The following is a 20,982-nucleotide window of genomic DNA, read 5'->3' as shown; positions in this document are numbered from 1 at the left end:
GTGGACCATAGGAGAAAGGGAAGGAGGAGGTTATCCAGGGGGAGTGATAGGCAGGTGAGAAGAGGTAAAAGGCCAGAGTGGGGAATAGAGGAAGAGGATGGGGGAGAGAAAAAATATCAGTTTCATATAGTTTGATAGCATGATTTACTGCTGAAATAACCATGGTAAAATATAGGAAGATTCAGCAGTAACAGAAGAAATCCATTAACCTGGGCTGTTTCTATAGAAAATATTAAGAAAGGTTCATCAGTTATTTATGGGCTTATCCCCCTCTCTGTTACAGATGGAAATCAGTTTCATTACTTTGAATGTAGCATTCCCCCAGCCATGCTCACTTAACGTTAAGCATAAAGTTCCCAGTGGCAAGGTCACCCACAATCTATGCATCCTCTGTTAACAACATTAGCCACAAAAAACAGGCAGTCTTATTGCCTTATATAACAATTTTGCAAATCATATTTTGTGTTACAAATAAGATCTTGCTTATATTTCTGGTAAGACCTTTCAAAACTTTAAAAATGTCCAGAAAAAAAAAACATGTAAATGAAATTCATTCCATTTACTGGATATAGGTCAAAAATTTACACAATCCTCCCACTTAAGTCCCCTTAAGTCTTGCAATAGTTGTTTTTTTCTCTTTTTTTGTATCACATGTGTCATTTCAATGTTGATGGGTTGCCATGGTGAGAGTCTTGGAGTGAGAAGAGAAAAAGAAGCAGGAGATTCTTTAGTTATGATTGATAGGGAAAATGTGAGCAATCAACTGCCAAAAGGATCTAGTACTTTCCCAGTGTATATGACGAATAATCTCTTCTTGGGCTTCTAGAATCTTATGGCTGTGGTGAACACAGTATTCCGCTACCACTAATTTTTCCAGGTAACTCAAATGGATACACCTCCTGTGATCCTTAATACAGGTTTCCACCTTGCATCCCACTTGGCTGATATACGCTTCTCCGCATTCACAGGGAATCCTGTAAACACCAGCCAACCTGAGTCCCAGGTCATCTTTGACCCACGTAAGCTGTGATTTAAGCTTCCTTACGGGTATTAATCTGGTATTTCTTCAGAATCCTGGTGATATTTCCAGAAACTGTGGAAATACAGGAAAGACAGGTGGTAGCGAAGGGTTCCTCTTCGTTGTTAGGTTTCCTGGTTTTTCCATCGGCCCTTTAAGGGCCTGATTCATTTCCTTCACCTTTTAGCCATTCTGTAGGAACATTGTGCAAAATCATCTTATTTTCTCAGGGAGACTCTTCTGGGTCTGAAATAGTTTTTGGCATGATGGTGGCTGTTATTGTTAAGGTAAAAGTCCATGTGAGTGAGCTTCCAATAGATACGATGTCCAAGGCTACCGTTCAGTTACCATTGTATTAGTATGCCCAGGAACAAGAGGCAGCCATTCTTCTGGAAGCTTGAGAAAAGTTTATTCATCACATTTGCTGGGAAAGCACTAGATCTTCTTTCACTTATTTTTACAGGGAGGAAGTTCATCACCATATTCATCGCTTCAAATCAATGAATAAAGAGAATGCAAGGTTTCTTTGTTCTTTAGTTTTCCTTCTGAGATGCTGGGACAAGGATATTATCCCTAAGTTTGTGAGGTTGCATTCCATGGTTGTTTCTCCGGTAGCTAAATGGTTTCTACAACAAGCTCGCCACGTGTTGATTAGGGAGGGTATCTGTTACATTAGATCCACTCTGGATGTCAACACAGACAGATAACTGTCTCTTCACCTGGGACTGTCAGCCTTCTCTCCTAGAGATTGGGAGTACATTGGCAGTTCCACCACTGTCCAAGGTGAACCAGTTTCACAAAGGAACACTGCGAGGCAGGTCAGGAAATACAACAAAGTATCCATACAAAGTGCAGCCAACACCCCACTGGACTCAGAAAGGCTTGTAATCAATCAAACTGGGTAAGTAGATCGAACCTCGCCAAGGGGATAAACTTTGCTCCGGTCCCCTTATCGGGACTACGTTGGCGGAGTAGAGCAAGAAATCGGAAAGCTCCCACACGGAGGAGGTAAGGATGGCAGTCTGCATGCTCTCAAAAGGGCTAACTAAACGTTACAAAAGGAGAGGAAATGGCCCTCCAGCTACTATGGTGAAACCCAGCCGTCATGATTTTACCAGCGGACAAAGGAAATGCAACGGTCCTGATGTACTCTGTGGTATACAAGAGGAAAGTTCAACGCATTCTGGACCATCCCACCTACAGAGTTCTACAGCGGGATCCCACAAATTCGATTGTGCGGATGACCTCCAGTTTACTGAAGAAATCCGGACTGCCGGCAGACATATACAAGACACTTCTGCCTCAGGCGCCAGCACCACCAAGACTTTACAAGCTCCCTAAGATACACAAGTATGGTTCCCCCGAGGCCTATCATCGGTCAGGTAGATTCTCCAACTTACTACCTCGCTGTGCATTTAACGACCATGCTCTCTCCCTTTGTTGGGGGCTGAGAGCATCACATCACAAATTTGACCAACTTTGTTTCAGCAGTAACCAGCGTCCAACTGAACCCAGAGGACATAATTGTCAGTCTTGATGCAGTGTCCCTGTTCAAGAGCTCCCAGTAATGACATCTTGGTCCTCCTGTGGTCAGAGTTTGGTAAGGGTAACATTTTGCTTTTTGAACATACCCTTATATAGACATACTTCCTCTATAAGAGGAACTACTATGAACATATGGAAGGAGTGGCCATGGAATGGCAGCACTAATGGGAGAGTCTAACCACCAATCCAGCATGGACGCCATGCCACAGCACCTCTGGTGCTTCCTTTCCTGGGCAGCTGCACCAGCCAAGCTTGTGGCATTAGGCCTGAGTCATGGCAGGGAGTGATGTAGCCTGGTAGAGGAAGCTGTTTCCCATCTTAACTTTTTTTGGCCTAATGCTACGGTACCTCCTGCCTGATGGTAGGGGGTTTAAAGAGATTGCTGGATGGATGGGAGGAACCATTGACAATGCTAAGGGACCTGTGTACACAGCACTCCAGAAAAATATCTCTGACAGATGGAAGACAGACCCTAATGGACCTCTCAGCAGTCCTCACAATCCTTTGTGGGGACTTGTGATCAGATATCTAGCAATTCCCAAACCAGACAACGATGCAGCTGCTTAGGGCATACTTGATGGTGCTTCTGTAAAAATTGGTTAGAAATGGGAGGGTGGAGCCTCATTTGCCTCACCCTCCTCCAATGGAAAGAGGTGGTGTTGAGGAACCTGGTGAGATCATCTCCCAGAAATCTGGTGCTCCTAACTCTCTCCACAGAGGAGATGTTTATGTGTAGTGAGGAGTGGTCAGCCTACACATTCCACAATCATCTCTTTGGTCTTGTACACATTGAGACTCAAATTGTTGTGCTCACATCATTCTACCAGTCACTCTACTTCCTCCCTGTATGTCGTCTTGTTGTCACTGTTGATGAGGCCAGCTGCTGTTGTGTCATCGGTCAGCTTGATGAGTCAGTTTGAACTGGATCTAGCAGTGCAGTCATCTGATAGCAGCAGAAGAACACATAGCCCTGGGAAGTGCCGGTGTTCAGCATGATGGAACAAGAGATGTATCTGCCAATTAGGGCTGACCGTGGTCTTTCTGTCACAAAGTCAAAGATCTGGTTACAGAGAGAGGTGTTGAGATCCATTGAGGACAATTTACCCACCGACTTCTGAGGGATGATCATATTAAACAGATAAACAGTGGTTATTGCCCTCCTGTCGGCTTGAACCAGTCTGCCCATTCTCTTCTGATCTCTCTCATTAACAAGCTGTCTTTGAGGTTTTAAGATGGCGGCGCAGTGAAAAGTCTGCTTTGTTGAGCTCAGCACCGCAACACTGATAATTTCGCAGATAAACCTATCCGTTTCAACTTTTTTTTAAATGCTCAAGTGTCGGATTTAATGACATGAACATTGATGAGTATTTTTCTTTGAGCTCCTTCAACACCATGCCATCAAAAGGTACTAAAAAGGTGGACAAGATGGGCTGCACAGAGCGCTCGCCCGGGGCCGAGGAGCTAGCTACTGCTAGATATGCTAACACATTGGACCCTGCTTTTCGGCAAGTAATTCAGGAAGTTATGGAGTACATACCCAAAATGATGAATGAGAAGCTGGCTCTACTCTCTCTAACACTCCAAAACCACCTTTGGAGCTTAAAAACCTTGATACAAGAACGACTGAAGCCGAGGGCCAAGTCTCCGCGGTAGAAACTCCAACTGATCAGGTCCAAAGCCGCATCCAGACGCTAGAAAGGCAAGTTCAAAGCCTGTCTGACTATATCGATGATCTTGAGAACAGAGGTAGGAGAAAAAATATACAAATCATCGGTCTATCTGAAGGTGCAGAAGGCAGCCAACCGATGAAGCTTTTGAGGGCTGGCTGCCTAATTTCCTTGATTTGGAAACCAAGGCTGGACGCATTAAAGTGGAAAGAGCTCACCGTAAGCTGGCGCCAAAACTGGGCCCAGGCCAACGCCCTTGACCCGTCCTTGTGCTGTTCCATAATTTCAGTGATAAGCAAAGAGTGATGGAGGCTTTGAGGCGCCACAGGACTGATGCCCAGGCTTTAATATATGAGGGATCCAGGCTTATGTTTTTTCCAAGACTTTTCAGCAGACGGAATTATTCGGAAGCTCAAGGAATTCGACCAGGTGAAGAAACGGCTGAGAGAATTGGGAATCCAGTACTTTATGCTATACCCAGCAGCGCTGAAAATCACCTACAACGGGACTACCAAGATATTTGATTCTCCTGGCAAAGCTAAAACTTTTGTGGACATGTTGGGCTAAAAAATGTATACAGTATATTATGTGGCCCTGGTTATGGACAATAACATGCTCAATGGTCGCTTTATTTTACCTTTTCATTACTCGACGGCACGATGTCTTATAGGATGGGTAACGTGTTTGTTTTGATTAATACAGTTTCATTATTTGTTTAAATTAGCGGTGCTGCTCCAGCCTGAAGGAGCTTAAACATCATCGTAACAAATCGGAGGATTGATAAATTGTGCCCTGTTTTCATTTCTGACTATGTTAAATGCCATATTGGCAGTGGGGCAGAATATGGGGTGCTAGAAGGTTCAGATATCCCCTTTAAGTGTGGGGTAAATCCTCTTGTTCAGCGCTGTTGGCGCTTTACTTTTTTTGTGTTTTTTTTTAATTTACTTATTGCTGTTCAGCTGATCTCAAGTCGGGTTTCTTCTCCTCCGGAGTCACATGATTGTTATAAAGGGTTATGGACTAGTAACATATTAAAATTGTGCACTTGGAACATTAAGGGGAGTCATTCTCCAATCAAGAGAAAGAAAATCCTACTAAACCTGAAAAAGGGAAGTGTGGATGTAGCCTTATTGCAGGAGACACATTTAAATGATAAAGAATCAATTTCCACCACACTGCACACAGTTCTCTCTCACTTGGACAACAAAGACACTTATGCCAGAATCCTGTACATTGATTCAGTTCAGCGTTCAATACCATCATCCCGCAGAGACTAGTGGAGAAACTGTCGCTGCTTGGCCTTAGCACTGCCATGTGTCGCTGGATTCTGGATTTCTTGACAGAGACACCACAGTCAGTCCGTGTTGGCAGGAACATCTCTGACTCCATCACACTGAGCACTGGATCCCCACAAGGCTGTGTGCTTAGCCCATTGCTGTTTACACTGCTAACACATGATTGGGCAGCCAGATTCAAGGAGAACCTGATCATTAAATTTGCAGATGATACCACAGTGGTGGGGCTCATCAGCAAAAATGATGAAACTATGTACAGGGAGGAGGTCAAACAACTAGAGAGCTGGTGCAGGGATAACAACTTGATGCTTAATGTCACCAAAACCAAGGAGATGATCATCCATTTCAGACAGTCTCAGCCTGAGCACACACCCCTCAACATCAGCGGCTCCACAGTGGAGAGAGTAGAAAACATCAAGTTCCTTGGGGTGCAGATCTCGTTCAATCTCACCTGGTCCAGGAACACCACTGGGATTGTGAAACGGGCCCAGCAGAGATTGCACTTTCTGTGGAAGCTTAAACAAGCATCACTCCCCACTAATATCTTAACTACATTCTACAGAGGCGTGGTTGAGAGTGTGCTGACCTTTTGCATCACAACCTGGTACTCCAGCTGCAGTGCTGTTGACAAAAAAGCCTTGCAGAAGGTGGTTAGGGGAGCAGAGAATGTTATTGGGGTCTCCCTACCTTCTGTCCAAGACCTCTTTCAGAGTCGATGCCTCCAGAAGACACGGTACATCATTAAAGACCCCTCACGCCCTCTCCATGAACTGTTTTTTCTTCTGCCATCAGGCAAACGTTACAGGAGCATCAAAACTAAAACCACAAGGCTACTAAACAGTTTCCTCCCACAGGCAGTCAGACTACTAAATAGCTGCTCTACCTGACTCTGCTGTGGACACTTTTAACTTGCACTGGACACTTATAACTGATTTTAACTGACATGTGGCTGTTGTGTTTTACTATTTATTGTTATGTTTATTATTTAGTGTTGCGTTTGTTATGTTATGATTACACTGCCCCTGAGAAACGCTGTCTCATTCTGCCCTGCAGAGCTGATGTATGGTTAGAATGACAATAACGTTTTTTGAATTTGAATTTGAACATCTAAAACTGCAACAGAATGGATTTGATCAAGTCTGTTTTTCATCTTTTAATATCAGGAGTAAGGGGGTGGCCATTTTAATTAGGAAGAAATTACCTTTTAAGTTATTAGACTGCATTAAGGATAAGTATGGGAGATTTGTGATTGATAAGGCTTCAATATATGGAGAGGAATATGGTATTCTCAACGTTACAGGGGTTTTTTTATAGAATATGACGAATAAACAGGAATAGGATACTAGGATGGTCAAAGATGGGAGGGTGAAGTGTAGGTTTGTGTGTGTGTGTGTGTGTGAGTGTGTGTGTGTGTGTGTGTGATTGGGTGAAGGGATTTAGAATGTATGTCTAGTGCACATTCTGGAGCAGAGGGTGGCGGTAATGCACCATTAAGCTGGATGCCAACCGCCGTAAAACAAGATACAGACAGACAGGTATTCTCAACGATTACTGCACTCCAGCTCATCCTCTCAAATTCCTAACAGATGCTTTTTCCAAACTTACAAGTTTTTCAATACAAAGCATTATTGTAGGTGGGGATTTTAATTGTCTCATGGACCCATTGATGGACAGAGTGCCTATTGGTCCCCTATTGCTCTCCTCACAGTCCAAACAAATCATGGCCTTATGCGGAGAACTAGGACTTGTGGTGTTTGGAGGTTGTTACATCCCTCAGACAAAGACTTCACATTTTTTTCTAATCCACACGTGTTACACCAGAATAGACTCTTTTCTAACCCTCAAAATGTTCCTAGCTTTAGTTCTATCCTGCACAATTGGAAATATTGCTATTTCTGACCATGCAGCAGTATATTTAAATATTAAGCCCAAAGATAATTCAGCACAATCTAGACATTGGAGGCTGAATCTTTTTATTCTAAAAGATAATAAATTTATAGACTACTTTACTTCCGAATTCAAAACTTTCCGAGCTATTAATTCCAAATCAGCTAGTAGTCCATCGATGCTCTGGGAAACCGATAAGGCCTATGCAAGGGAATTAATTATCTCCTACTCTGCTAGTAAGAAGTGACAAGCTGCAGAACAGCAGCGCCTAGTGGAAGCAAGGCTTGCAGCAGCTGGAAACAATTATATTAATAAGCATTCTGCAGCCAAGTTACAGAATATCACAGCCCTATGCTGTACACTAATCTCTTTATTTACACAAGCAGCCAAAAGAAAATTGACATTTGCTAAACAATGATTATTTGAACATGGTGAGAAACCAGGTAGGTATTTGGCTTATTTAGCTAGAAAGAAAAATACCTCTCAGACTATTGCTTCAATTAGGGATGGGACAGGAGTCCTCACTAGTAATTCTAAAATGATTAATGTTGTGCTTAAGAATTTTTATTCTAAACTGCATCAATCTGAGTAATGTAGTGATGGACAATCTAAGATAGAGTCCTTTTTCAGGAATTTAGATCTCCTAGGCATTTCTTCTGAACAAGAGTCCCTCCGCAATGCTCCATTATCTATACATGAGATACAGGAAGCTGTGAGACAGCTCCAAAGTGGGAAAGCCCCTGGTCCTGATCGACTCACTAGTGAATTCTATAAAGAGTTCACAAGGTTATTATCAGAACCTATGTTAAACATTTTCAATCATGCATTTAATTGTGGTCTCCTCCCACCATCATTGAGAGAGGCTAATATCTCCCTAATTCTTAAGAAAGGAAAGAGCCCTGAAGATTGTGCCTCCTACAGGCCTATTTCATTGTTAAATGTTGACTTTAAAATCTTATCTCAAACCTTAACATTGCGATTAGAAACTGCGTTACCTTTTATCATGAAAGAAGATCAAAGGGGTTTTGTAAAAGGCCGTAGATCATCTAACAATATCAGAAGATTACTTAATGTGATTCAGGCATGTCAGCAACAGGCAGTGGATGGCTTGGTGTTTTCCTTAGATGCAGAAAAGGCCTTTGATCGTGTCAAATGGCAGTATCTTTTTTTCACTTTGGAACAATTTGGTTTGGGCAATAATTTTATTAAGTGGGTGAAGGTTCTTTATAATGACCCTTTGGTTGCGATTCTCACTAATGGTCTTAGGTAGGATAATTTTAGTATTTTGAGGGGTAGTCATTAGGGCTGTCCTTTATCATCACTACTTTTCACACTAGTGATCGAGCCATTGACTGAGGCTATTTGGCGAGACCCCAAAATATCTGCTCCAGACATAGGACTAAAGTCACATAAAACTTCATTGTATGCGGATGATATTCTAATTTTCTTATCAAACCCTGCTGTATCAGTGCACCACCTTATACAATGCATCAATCCATTTAGCGCCTTTTCAGGTTATAAAATCAACTTTACTAAACCGGATGCTATGCCTCTGGGAAATCTGCAGCAGGTACCTGACACTCAGGGTGTTTTCCCCTCTAAATGGTCGCAGACAGGTTTTGTTTACTTAGGCATATTTATCATACCTACGTTTGATCAATTGTTCAAAGTTAACTTTACACAGTTATTTGACAAAATCAAACAGGATCTTGAGTGATGGAGCACTCTTCCCATTTCTTGACTTGGCCGAATATCCTTGCTCAAAATGAACATTCTTCCTCATCTGCTCTACCCAATACGAATGATTCCATTCATTTTTACCCAACAAATACTTAAAAAAATAAATGGCTACACACATCAAAGTTGCTGGTGAACGCAGCAGGCCAGGCAGCATCTCTAGGAAGAGGTATGGTTGACGTTTCGGGTCTCGGCCCGAAACGTCAACTGTACCTCTTCCTAGAGATGCTGCCTGGCCTGCTGCGTTCACCAGCAACTTTGATGTGTGTTGCTTGAATTTCCAGCATCTGCAGAATTCCTCGTGTTTACGAAATAAATGGTTGGTTTGTTTCTTTCATCTGGAACAAAAAAAAAGACACTATATTAAAATGTCTAAGTTACAGCTTCCCAGTAGTCTAGGGGGTCTGGAATTTCCAAACTTCAAAAAATATCAATTAAGTTCCTTTTTATCTTATGGGGTTGACTGGGTTTGCAGGGACCCCTCCTCAATTTGGCTAGACATGGAAGCTTCACAAGCAAAATGCCCTCTTATTAATTTACTTTTCCTCAATAAGTTGAAACTAGTTAAGGAATATTGTCGCAATCTAATAACAATTAATACAGTCGGGGCTTGGAGGGCGGTGCGACAAATTGAGGGCAACGCAGCAAAAATATCACCCTTCACTCCAATAACCGGCAGGCCAGATTTTCAGTCTGGCATAATGGATTCTGGATTTAAACTTTGGATTTCTAAGGGTATTTTCCATCTAGATTTGTTTGATGAAGGAACGATGATGTCTTTTAGTCAAATAGTACAGAAATTTAACATACACAGCAAGGATCTTTTTCATTTTTTTCAGATAAGAGATTATATACAGAAAAAAACATTGTTAACTGATTTCTATAGTTCTGACATAGAAAAGAGGGTGTTTCATTCAAAGGGTGAAGTCTCTATTAGTACTTTTTACAGCATCCTGAGGGAATGTTCTTCTGGAGAGGCTGAGCAGCTGGGAAGGGTCTGGGAGGAAGAGCTGGGAGTAGAAATTACAGCTGAAACATGGGAAGACATCTGTGATAATGCAAAGACGATTTCAGTTTGTAATAGAACTAAACACAAAATAATCTGCAGATGCTGTAAAAGATCAGAGCAACACTTTCAGTACGCTGGACGAACTCAGCAGGTCGGGCAGCATCAGTCAGAAACGATGAGTCGACGTTTTGGGCCGGAACCCTTCTTCAGGACTGAAGAATGAAAGATGGGGAATGATTTAAAGGATTTAAGGATGTAATAGAACTAATACATTGCAACTCAAAATTCTGCATAGAGCCCATCTGACTCCAGATCGTCTCTCGAAATTTAAGACAGGGGTTTCTCCAATGTGTTCTAAATGTAAAGTAAATACTGGAACTTTCATCCACTGTTTTTGGACTTGTCCCAAACTTCAGGCATATTGGAATGATATTTTGGGTGAAATGGAAAAGATTCTGAAGATGGAGCTTGAAATGGACCCAGTGTCTTTTCTCTTAGGCTTACCCAGCAGTGGTATTATTAATGCACATCAGAAAAAGCTTTTTAACATCCTGACTTTTTGTGTGGGGAAGAACATTTTACTTTGTTAGAGATCCGATAAAACCCCTGGACTTTTTGGTTGGCGTAAATTAATCATGGAATACATTCCTTTGGACTTTTTGACATGTATAGTACACTCAAAAACAAATAGTTTTTAAAAACATGGCAACCTTTTCTGCAGTATATAGATGTAAACCTGTCTGCTGTACTAATACGCAAACAACAGGAATTCTGCAGATGCTGGAAATTCAAGCAACATACATCAAAGTTGCTGGTGAACGCAGCAGGCCAAGCAGCATCTATAGGAAGAGGCGCAGTCGACGTATCAGGCCGAGGCCCTTCGTCAGGACTAATGCAAAATTTTGCATCTCCCCCTCCCCCTCCAGCTTTCAAATCCCTTACTCACTCTTCCTTTAGTTAGTCCTGACGAAGGGTCTCGGCCTGATACGTCGACTGCGCCTCTTCCAATAGATGCTGCTTGGCCTGCTGCATTCACCAGCAACTTTGATGTATGTTGCTGTACTAATAAGGGCTTTTGTATAGGATGTGGTGGTGATGTCTATATTTTGATGGAAGGGTTCTGATGCTTGTTATCCGTGAGGGGAAGAAATGTAAATGTTAGTGTATCTCGAAATTGAAAGTTTTGTTATGCTGAGCAAAAAAAAAAATTTAAAATTATAAAAAAAACACAGATAAACAGCATCCTGTCATATAAGGCACCATTTTCCAAGTGTGACAGGGTGGCGTGGAGCGCAAAGACTATGGCAACATCAGTCAAGTAACAAAAAGCTGGAAAAACAAAAGGGATATTCAAAGAGTGTGGTGTAGGTTTTTAGACCAAGCTTGTGAATATGTTATGAAATGCACCCCAGTTATAATTTATTTTAGGATTTTGCCTGCAGTTATTTCTGCACTGTGGGAGTATTAGGTATTTCCAAGGTAGACAAAACGACAGAGATACAAGTTATTGGGGGCATAAGATTTGGGAAACAATTTCATAATGGTTGGGTGGTAATTGGTTGGAACAGAGATAATACAGAAAAAAAATACGTCTTTAACAATCTGTTGAAATATATCCAGCAGATGTGAGCAGTATCATATTTCTCAGTGGTATCACACTTCAGTGGTGCTGTGTGATGTTGGAGCAAAAAGTTGTTCTTGGCTCAATGGACTGACTTCTATCAAGCCAAGGTTTCTGAGCAACTAAAACATGAACTAAATGTGAACCACTGTAAAATATCCATGTAGATCGATGGAAATTGCTAGAAATTAATGGACAGAATCCAACCAAAGGCAAAAACCAGATCAGTTCTACTTTTCTATTTTGCACTTGGAACAAAACCTGTAAAAAAGTCTGTCTCATATGGTGAGCACCTAAGTAGAAGTGAATAAATTTAAAGAAAGGGAGAAAGAAATGAGAAAAACAATTGGTCACTGAAGACATTAAGGGAATTGCATGAAGATAATTACAAAGCAACAATGAAATAGAAACCTGCTTTTTTGGGAACAGCACAAAGGGAAATTGGAAATGCCAGTCAAGTGTTGCCAGTCAAGTGTTTCCAGCCACCCAAAATGATTATTTTTGTTCAAGTTTCACTCAAGTGCGTTGCCTTGAACAGTAACATCTTCCATGAACCAATAAAAAAACCAGCTGCATATTAGAATGCAATTTTGCTTAAAAATCACATCAATAGTATGTTTGTTTGTTTGTTTGTTTGTTTGTTTACTTATTTATTTATTTATTGAGATACAGTGTGGAATTGGCCCTCTTGGCCCCTTTGAGCCGCACTGCCCAGCAACCCCTGTGACTAGAATACACATAGATTAAGACGTAGCTGCCCTGTGCTGGCACTAGTGGGATCAGCAGTTGGTCTGCCACCTGTCTTCAGGAGAGAGAGAGATAAGGAAAACAATGGAGCAGCATTTGGAGATGTGTAATGAAGGGACGGGAGAGAGAGTAACAGAAGGAGAGAGCTGTCAAGATCAGCTCCCCCTTTGAACCCTGAACTGTTTGAAGCGATGGACAGGCGATACCCCAGCAGGGGGATAAAAAGGGACAGGTTCGCTAAGGCAAGACACACACGACACCCAAGGTAACGAGACCCTGGAAGCGGTGCGTCTCTCTCAAGTCGGTGGGAAGTTTTGGAAGGCCGGTTGCGGGACCAGGCCATAGACGCACAGGGTGGAAAGGCATGATCGGCGGGAACCTGGTGTGTGTCCACCCTTGCCTGGGTGACAGATTCACCGCAGAGAAACGATCGCATCTGGAAACGGAGGGGTCACGGTCGGTGACCTCAGATGACATCACAAAGGGCTCGCTCGAAAGCTGACTGCGAAGGTCTGTGTGTGGAAGCCGTTTTGAATATTCATTCGTTTTGCTCTCTCTCTCCTTCCCTCCACTGTCTGCGAACTGAACTGAACTAAATTGAACTGAACTTTGCGTCACTTTGAAACTGGTCATTTACTCCTAGACAACAATAGAGCTTGATTGATCCTGTTATCTTAATTCTGTGTACATGTATGTTTATCATTGCTGAACTGTTGCATTCATTATCCTTTAGAGTAGAGTACTGTGTTGCTTGTTTCTTTAATAAAACTTTCTTAGTTCTAGTAATCCAGACTCCAACTGAGTGATTCATTTCTGCTGGTTTGGCAACCCATTTACGGGGTACGTAACACCCCCAATTTCATCCTGGCGGAATCATGGAACAATTTACAAAGACCAATTAAACTAGCAACCAGTTCACCTTTGGACTGCGGGAGGAAACAAGAGTGCCCAGAGGAAACCCACGCAGTCACGGGGAGAAAGTACAGACTCCTTACAGGCAGCTGCAGGAATTGAACCTGAGCAGTCTGTACTGCAAAGCGTTGTGCTAACCATTACGATGCCATGCCACCTGGTGTAACTCTTTGAATGTAATTGCAAATACTTTGAAAGCAAAAATAAAATTCATGAAAATCAGATGGAAAATATTCCATTGGCCAGAGCCATGATGCTGTAATGAAATTAGTTGTGTTTATTGGAGGTCAATCATCCCAGCTTCCAGATATTGAAAACAACAGGAATTCTGCAGATGCTGGAAATTCAAGCAACACACATTAAAGTTGCTGGTGAACACAGCAGGCCAGGCAGCATCTCTAGGAAGAGGTACAGTCGACGTTTCAGGCCGAGACCCCTCGTCAGGACGGTCCTGACGAAGGATCTCGGCCTGAAACGTCGACTGTACCTCTTCCTAGAGATGCTGCCTGGCCTGCTGTGTTCACCAGCAACTTTGATGTGTGTTCCAGATATTGATGCAGGATATCCTTATAACATTGCTCTAGGCCCAGAACTCCTTAGCTACTTCATCAATGACCTTTTACTGCAATGGTTCCCAGCCAGGGAGCCACAGGCCCCTCAGTTAATGTTAAGGGTCCATGGCATACAATGGTTGGGAACTCCTGTTTAACTACATCGGGAGGGTAAATTTGGGAATACCCTGTTGAGTTCATAATGTTGTATTCCATTTGCTGCAATGAAGCAGTCCCGGTTCACAGGAGCAAGACATGGACAGGATACAGGACTGGACTGAAAAGTTGTAAGTGATAGTGGCAACACTCCAGAAACCTTTCAATTAATGATCATACAAACAAATATAAGACCATGAGACACAGGAGCAGAATTAAGCCATTTGGACGATCGAGTCTACTCCTTCATTCAATCACGGCTGATCCCTTTTTTCCCTCCTCAATCCCATTCCCTGGCCTTCTCCCTGTAACCTTTGATGCCATGTCCAATCAAGAACCTATCAATCTCTGCCTTAAATAGACCCTACAACCTGGCCTCCAGAGCTGCATGTGGCAACAATTCCACAAATTCACCACCCTCTGGCTAAAGAAATTTCTCTGCATCTCTGTTTTAAATGGACGTCACTCTAACCTGAGGCTGTGCCCTTTTGTCCTAGACTCCCCGACCATGGGAAACATCCTTTCTATATATACTCTGTCTAGACCTTTCAACATTCAAATAGTTTCAATGAGATCCCCCGTCATCCTTCTAAATTCCAGCGAGTACAGACCCAGAGCCATCAAATGTTCCTCTTATGATAACCCTCATCAGTGCCTTATAAAGACTCAGCATCATATCCCTGCTCTTGTATTCAAGACCTCTTGAAGTGAATGCTAACATGGCGTTTGCCTTCCTCACCACCGACTCAACCTGCAAGTTAACCTTTAGGGTGTTCTCCACAAGGACTCCCAAGTCCCTTTGCATCTCAGATTTTTGGATTTTCTGCCCATTTAGAAAAGAGTCTGCTCATTTATTTCTACTACCAAAGTGTATGACTATGCATTTTCCAACATTGTATTTAATTTGCCACTTTCTTGCCCATTCTCCTAATCTGTATAGGTCCTTCTGCAGCCTGTTTCCTCAACACTACCTGCCCCGCCACCAATCTTTGTATTATCTACAAACTTGGCAACAAAGCCATCTATTCCATCAGCTAAATCATTTATATACAGCATATAAGGAAGAGGTCCCAACACTGACCCCTGCGAAACACCACTAGTCACTAGCAGCCAACCAGATAAAGATCCTTTTATCTCACTCAGTGCCTCGTACGAAATCAGCGAATGCTCTAACCGTGCCAGTAACTTTCCTGCAATACCATGGTCTCTTAAATTGGTAAGCAGCCTCATGTGTGGCACCTTGCCAAAGGCCTTCTGAAAGTCCAAATATACAAGAGCTGGACAGGTTCTCCCTGGGCCTTCTGTCCCATGATCCTCTCATATCCCTTTTGCCAATCACCTGTCCAACTCTTGGCTCCATCCCTCCCCCTCCTGTCTTCTCCTATCATTTTGCATCTCCCCCTACCCCTCCCACTTTCAAATCTCTTACTAGCTCTTCCTTCAGTTAGTCCTGACGAAGGGTCTCAGCCCGAAACGTCGACTGTACCTCTTCCTAGAGATGCTGCCTGGCCTGCTGCGTTCACCAGCAACTTTGATGTGTGTTGCTTGTCCTATGTTGTCCTGTGTTTCCAAATACTCCATAACCTCATCCTTAAAAATTGACACCAACAACATCTTCCCTACCACTGAGGTCAGGCTAACTGGTCTATAATTTCCTTTCTGCTGCCTTCCTCCTTTCTTAAAGAGTGGAGTAATATTTGCAATTTTCCAGTCTTTAGTACCACGCCAGAGCCCAATGATTTTTGAAAGATCATTGCAAGTGCCTCCACAATCTCTAACACTATTTTTTTCAGAACCCTAGGGTGCAATTCATCAGGTCCGGGTGACTTATGTACATTTAGGTCTTTCAGATTTTGAGCACCTTCTCCCTTACAATAGTAACTACACTCACTTCTCTTCCTTCACACACTACAACAGCTGGCACACTGCTAGTGTCTTCCACAGTGAAGACTGATGCAAAATACTCCATGATATCCTGGATATTCAGTGGCATTTCATTCACGAGTTGCCCACACTCAACTTGCTGTTACTAATAAATGGGAATTTAATTGGTCCAGTGGATACAATTTTATTTCAGAAACTCTGTATCTGCAAAGACAGTCACCTTCAGACTCACCAAAACCCTTCCATTCTCAGCAAAGCATATCAAGAGTGTCAAATCATAAACATCAGAAACTCAGCAGATGCTGGAAATCCAGAGCAACTCATACAAAATGCTGGAGGAACTCAGCAGGTCAGACAGCATCTGCAGAGATGAATAAATGCTCAATGTTTCGGGCCAAGACCCTTCTTCAGGATTGAAAAGTAAGGGAGAAGATTCCAGAGTAAAACGGCGGGGGGTGGGGGGATGAAGGAAGGTTGCCAGAGGGTGCTAGATGAAGCCAGATGGGTGGGAAAGGTAAAGGGTGGTGTTACATACTTCATGGATATCTTGTGAGGATAATATCTTATGGGATGATGTAATGGTCTTGCGGAGGTCACATGATGTAATTTTCCCGCCAATGTGAGGTCACATGATGATCTGTTCTCACCAGGCATATAAGTGTAGACCCCTGGTGATGCAGTTAGCTTTCAGTTAGATCGTCAGTTAGATCAGTTAGATACTCTGCTATGCTGCATATTAGTCTCTTGACGCGGTATAGTTTTAAAACGGAGTTTTACTTTTTATTGTAAACTACAGAAGTGTTGGGCCGGCAGTTTTATCAATGGCTGCCAGATTTGTTGATGTACCTTTCCAGTAGTATTGGAGAGTGAAGACGGGAACCCAAAGGAGTCATTCGGTGGTTTTGGAAAGGATCGACCATTATTGAATTCGTTCAAGTAAGAGGGATCTGCATCAGATAACCTCTGCTAAAAGAAGCAGAAAAGGTTGTGCAGTATCTAGTCTATTCCACAGAGGAAAAGGTCAGTGCCTTTAAACCATTTTATTTCCGTCATCGTGAATCCTGCGGACAAGGCAGGTTCCGGCTGGAATCGACAGTAACATTGTGTCTTCGAGGAATTCTTTACTTCAGGAAAATCTCTCCTAATTGACTGTATAAATATCTTGGACTTTCAAATTTACTTTTCTAAGAACTGTGTACCACTTTAATACTGTGTTTGCATTTACCGCTTTAAGAACTAGTACTGAGTGGCGGTTTGTTAAATGGCCGCATAGCAGTTTACTTCCGGTTGAGATTTTTCGTTTGTTTATCTTTTTTACTAATTTTGAGCAGAGTTTAATAAATGTTTATTTCTTTATAAAACCTGACTCATTTCTATATTCATTGTTGCCGGTCACGTGACAGTTGGAGAGGAAGGAGTGTGATTGAGTGCTTGACCTACGAACAGAAAGTGTTGGAAATACACACAGGCTAGGCACCATCAAGGGGAAAATAAATGCAGTAAATATTTCAAGTAGTCTCTGATAAAAGATCATAAAATAATAACTCTGTTCTTCTCCGCAACAACAACTTCTCACTCAGTAACAGCAAGAACAACGAGCTGATTATGATCTCAGGAGGATGAACCCGGAGATCTATGAGCCAGTCTTCATCGGGTATCAGAGGTGCCGAGGGGCAGCAACTTTAAATTCCTTGGTGTTATCATTTCAGAGGACCTGTCTTGGGCCTAGGACATAATTGCAATTATGAAGAAAACACAGCAGTGTCTCTACATCCTCAGAAGTTTGCTGAGATTCGGTATGACATCTAAAACTTTGAAAAACTTCTATAGATGTGTGGTAGGGAGTATATTGACTGATTATATCATGGCTTGGTATGGAAACACCAATGCCCTTGAATGGGAAGTCCTATAAAAAGTGGTGTACACGGCCTTGTCCATCACGGGAAAAGCCCTTCCTACCATCAACCTACATGGATTGCTGTTGCCGGAAAGCAGCATCCACGATCAAGGGCCTCCACCACCCAGGTCATCCTCTCTTCTCGCTGCTGCCGCCAGGGCCCACTCCAGTAGGTTAAGGAACAGTTATTACCCCTCAACCATCAGGCTCTTCAACCAGAAGTGATAACTTCACTCAGCTTCACTCACTCTACTACTGAACTGTTTCCACAAATTATCGACTCTCTTTCAAGGACTTCTCATCTCATGTTCTCAATATTCATTGATTCTATTGTGTTACTTGGATTTACTGTGTATGCCCGCAAGCAAGAAGATCTCGTGGTAGCATACGGTGACATATATGCAATGCACTTTGATAATAAATTTACATGAACTTCAAACTTCCTCACAGCTGTTATCTGATCTGCTGGATAATTTCATCATTTTCAATTTTTATTTCTCAGCTACAATTTTTAGTCTTTGAGGTGGGATATTTTCCACTTGTCCAGATGAACATAGCTCTAAAACACACATAAGAGGTTCAACACCAATAGGATAAAGCAACCTGCTTGATTGGTACCCATTCTATTAACCAAAACATTCACCTCCTCTATCACAGGGACATTGTGGTTCAGAGTGATTTTGTAACACGCAGTGAGAAAATGCAGGGCGACTCAAAGGTCAAAGTAAATTTATTATCAAAGTACCTATATGTCACCATATACAACCCTGAGATCCATTTTCTTGTGGGCATACTCAATAAATACGTAATCGAATATTAACCATAAGAGAATCAACGAAAGACCGCACCAGCTTGGGCAAAGTACCAATGTACAAAAGACAACAAAGTGTGCAAATATAGGAGAGACAAACATAAATACGTAAGTAATAAGTATTGAGAACATGAGATGAAAAGTCCTTGAAAGTGAGTCCGTAGGTTGCGGGAGCATTTCAGTGATGGGGCAAGTGAAATTAAGTGAAGTTACAGTACCCCCTTTGGTTCAAGAGCCTAATGGTTGAGTATTAATAACTGTCCCTGTACCTCCTGTACCTGGTGGTGTGAGTGGTGAGGCTCCTTTACCTTCTTCCTGATGGCAGCAGCAAGAAGAGAGCATGTCCTAGATGGTGGTGGTGGTGGGGGGGGGGGCGGGCGCGAGAGTGGATATTGGACCACTAGAAAACAATGCTAGACAGGTACTAATGGGGGACAAAGAAGTAGCAGAAAACTTGTTAAGTATTTTGTGTCAGACTTCACTGTGGTAGATGTCAGTAGTATGCCAGAAATGTGAGAGTGCCAGGGAGCAGAAATGAATGTTGTTATTACTAAGGGGAAGCTGCTTGAGAAGCTGAGAGGTCTGAAGATAAATAAGTCAGCTGATCCAAGTGAACTACACCCCAGAGTTCTGAATGAGGTAGCTGAAGAAATTGTAGTAGCATTAGTAATGACCTTTCAAGACCCACCAGCTTCTTGAACGGTTCTGAAAGATTGGAAAATTACAAACATCATTCCTGTCTTTAAGAAGGCAGCAAGCCAGAAGAAAGGAATTATAGGTCAGTTAGCTTGACTTCAGTGGTCGGCAAAATGTTGGAGTCCATTATTAAGGATGGCATTTCAGTGAACGCACATGATAAGTTAGGCCAAAGTCAGCAGGGTTTCCTTAAAGAGAAACCTTACCTGGCAAATTTGTTGGAATTATTTGAGGAAGTAACAGGCAGGATAGACAAAGAAGAGTCAGTGGATGTTGTTTACTTCGATTTTCAGAAGGCTTTTTACAAGGTGCCACACATGAGGCTGCTTAACAAGATAAGAAAGACACATGGTATTATAGGAAAGATACTAGCATGGATAGAAGATTGGTTGACTGGCAGGAGAGAAAGAGTCAGAATAAAGACAGCCTGTTCTGTTCGGCTGCTAGTGTTTAGTGGTGCTCCTCAGGAATCAGAGTTGAGACCGCTTCTTTTCACATTATATGTCAATGATTTGGATGATGGAATTACTTTTCTTGAGATGCAGTGCAGAATAGGCCCTTGAAGCCTTTCGAGGTACACCACCCAGCAATCCCCAGGTTCAATGCTAGTCTATTCACAGGGCAATTTACAATGACGAATTGATCTAACAATCAATATGTCTTTGGACTGTTTGAGGAAACAGGATCACCCGGAGGAATTCCACCCTGTCACAGGGAGAACACACAAACTCCTCATAGGCAGCAGGGAGAATTGATGGCTTTGTGACCACGTCTGCAGACAATGCAAAGTAAATGAAGGGGCAGGTAGTGTTGAGGAAGCGGGGAATCTGCAGAATGACTTGCACAGATTGGGAGAATGGACAAAGAAGTGGCAGATGGAATATAATGTAAAGAAGCACAGTATATGGTCATGCACGTAGGTAGAAGGAATAAAAGCAAAGACTATTTTCTAAACGGGGAGAAAATTCAAAAATCAGAGGTGCAAAGGGACTTCGGAGTCCTTATGCAGGATTCCCTAAACATTAACTTGCAGATTGAGTCGGAAGGCCATTGCAATGTTTTTACGAAAAGCTGTGCTGGCATTGGAGAGGGTCCAGAGAAGGTTCACGAGAATGATTCAAGGAATGAAAGATTTAAGATATGAGGAGCATTTGTTGGCTTTCAGCCTATACTACTGTTTAGAGGAATGAGAAGGTCTCATTGAACTCTATTGAATATTGAAGGGCCTGGATAGAATGAATGTGGAGAGGATGTTTCCTATAGTGACCAGAGGTGACAGCCTCAGAATAGAGGGATGTCCATTTAGAACAGAGGCAAGAAGGTATTTCCTTTGCCAAAGGGTGGTGAATTTGTGGAATTTATTGCCACAGATGGCTGTGGAGGCCACGTCATTGAGTACATTTCAAGCAGAGGTTGATAGGTTCTTCGTTAGTCAGGACATCAAAGGTGACAGGGAGATTGCTGAAGAATGGGGCTGAGAGGGATAATAAATCAGCCATGATGGAATGACAAAGTAAACTCAATGCCTGAGTGGCCTAATTCTGCTCTT

Source organism: Mobula hypostoma, chromosome 20 (genome assembly GCF_963921235.1).
Source record: "Mobula hypostoma chromosome 20, sMobHyp1.1, whole genome shotgun sequence".
Taxonomy (NCBI): Eukaryota; Metazoa; Chordata; class Chondrichthyes; order Myliobatiformes; family Myliobatidae; genus Mobula; species Mobula hypostoma.
The sequence above is the reverse complement of the archived record's forward strand: the minus strand, read 5'-3'. Positions refer to the sequence as shown.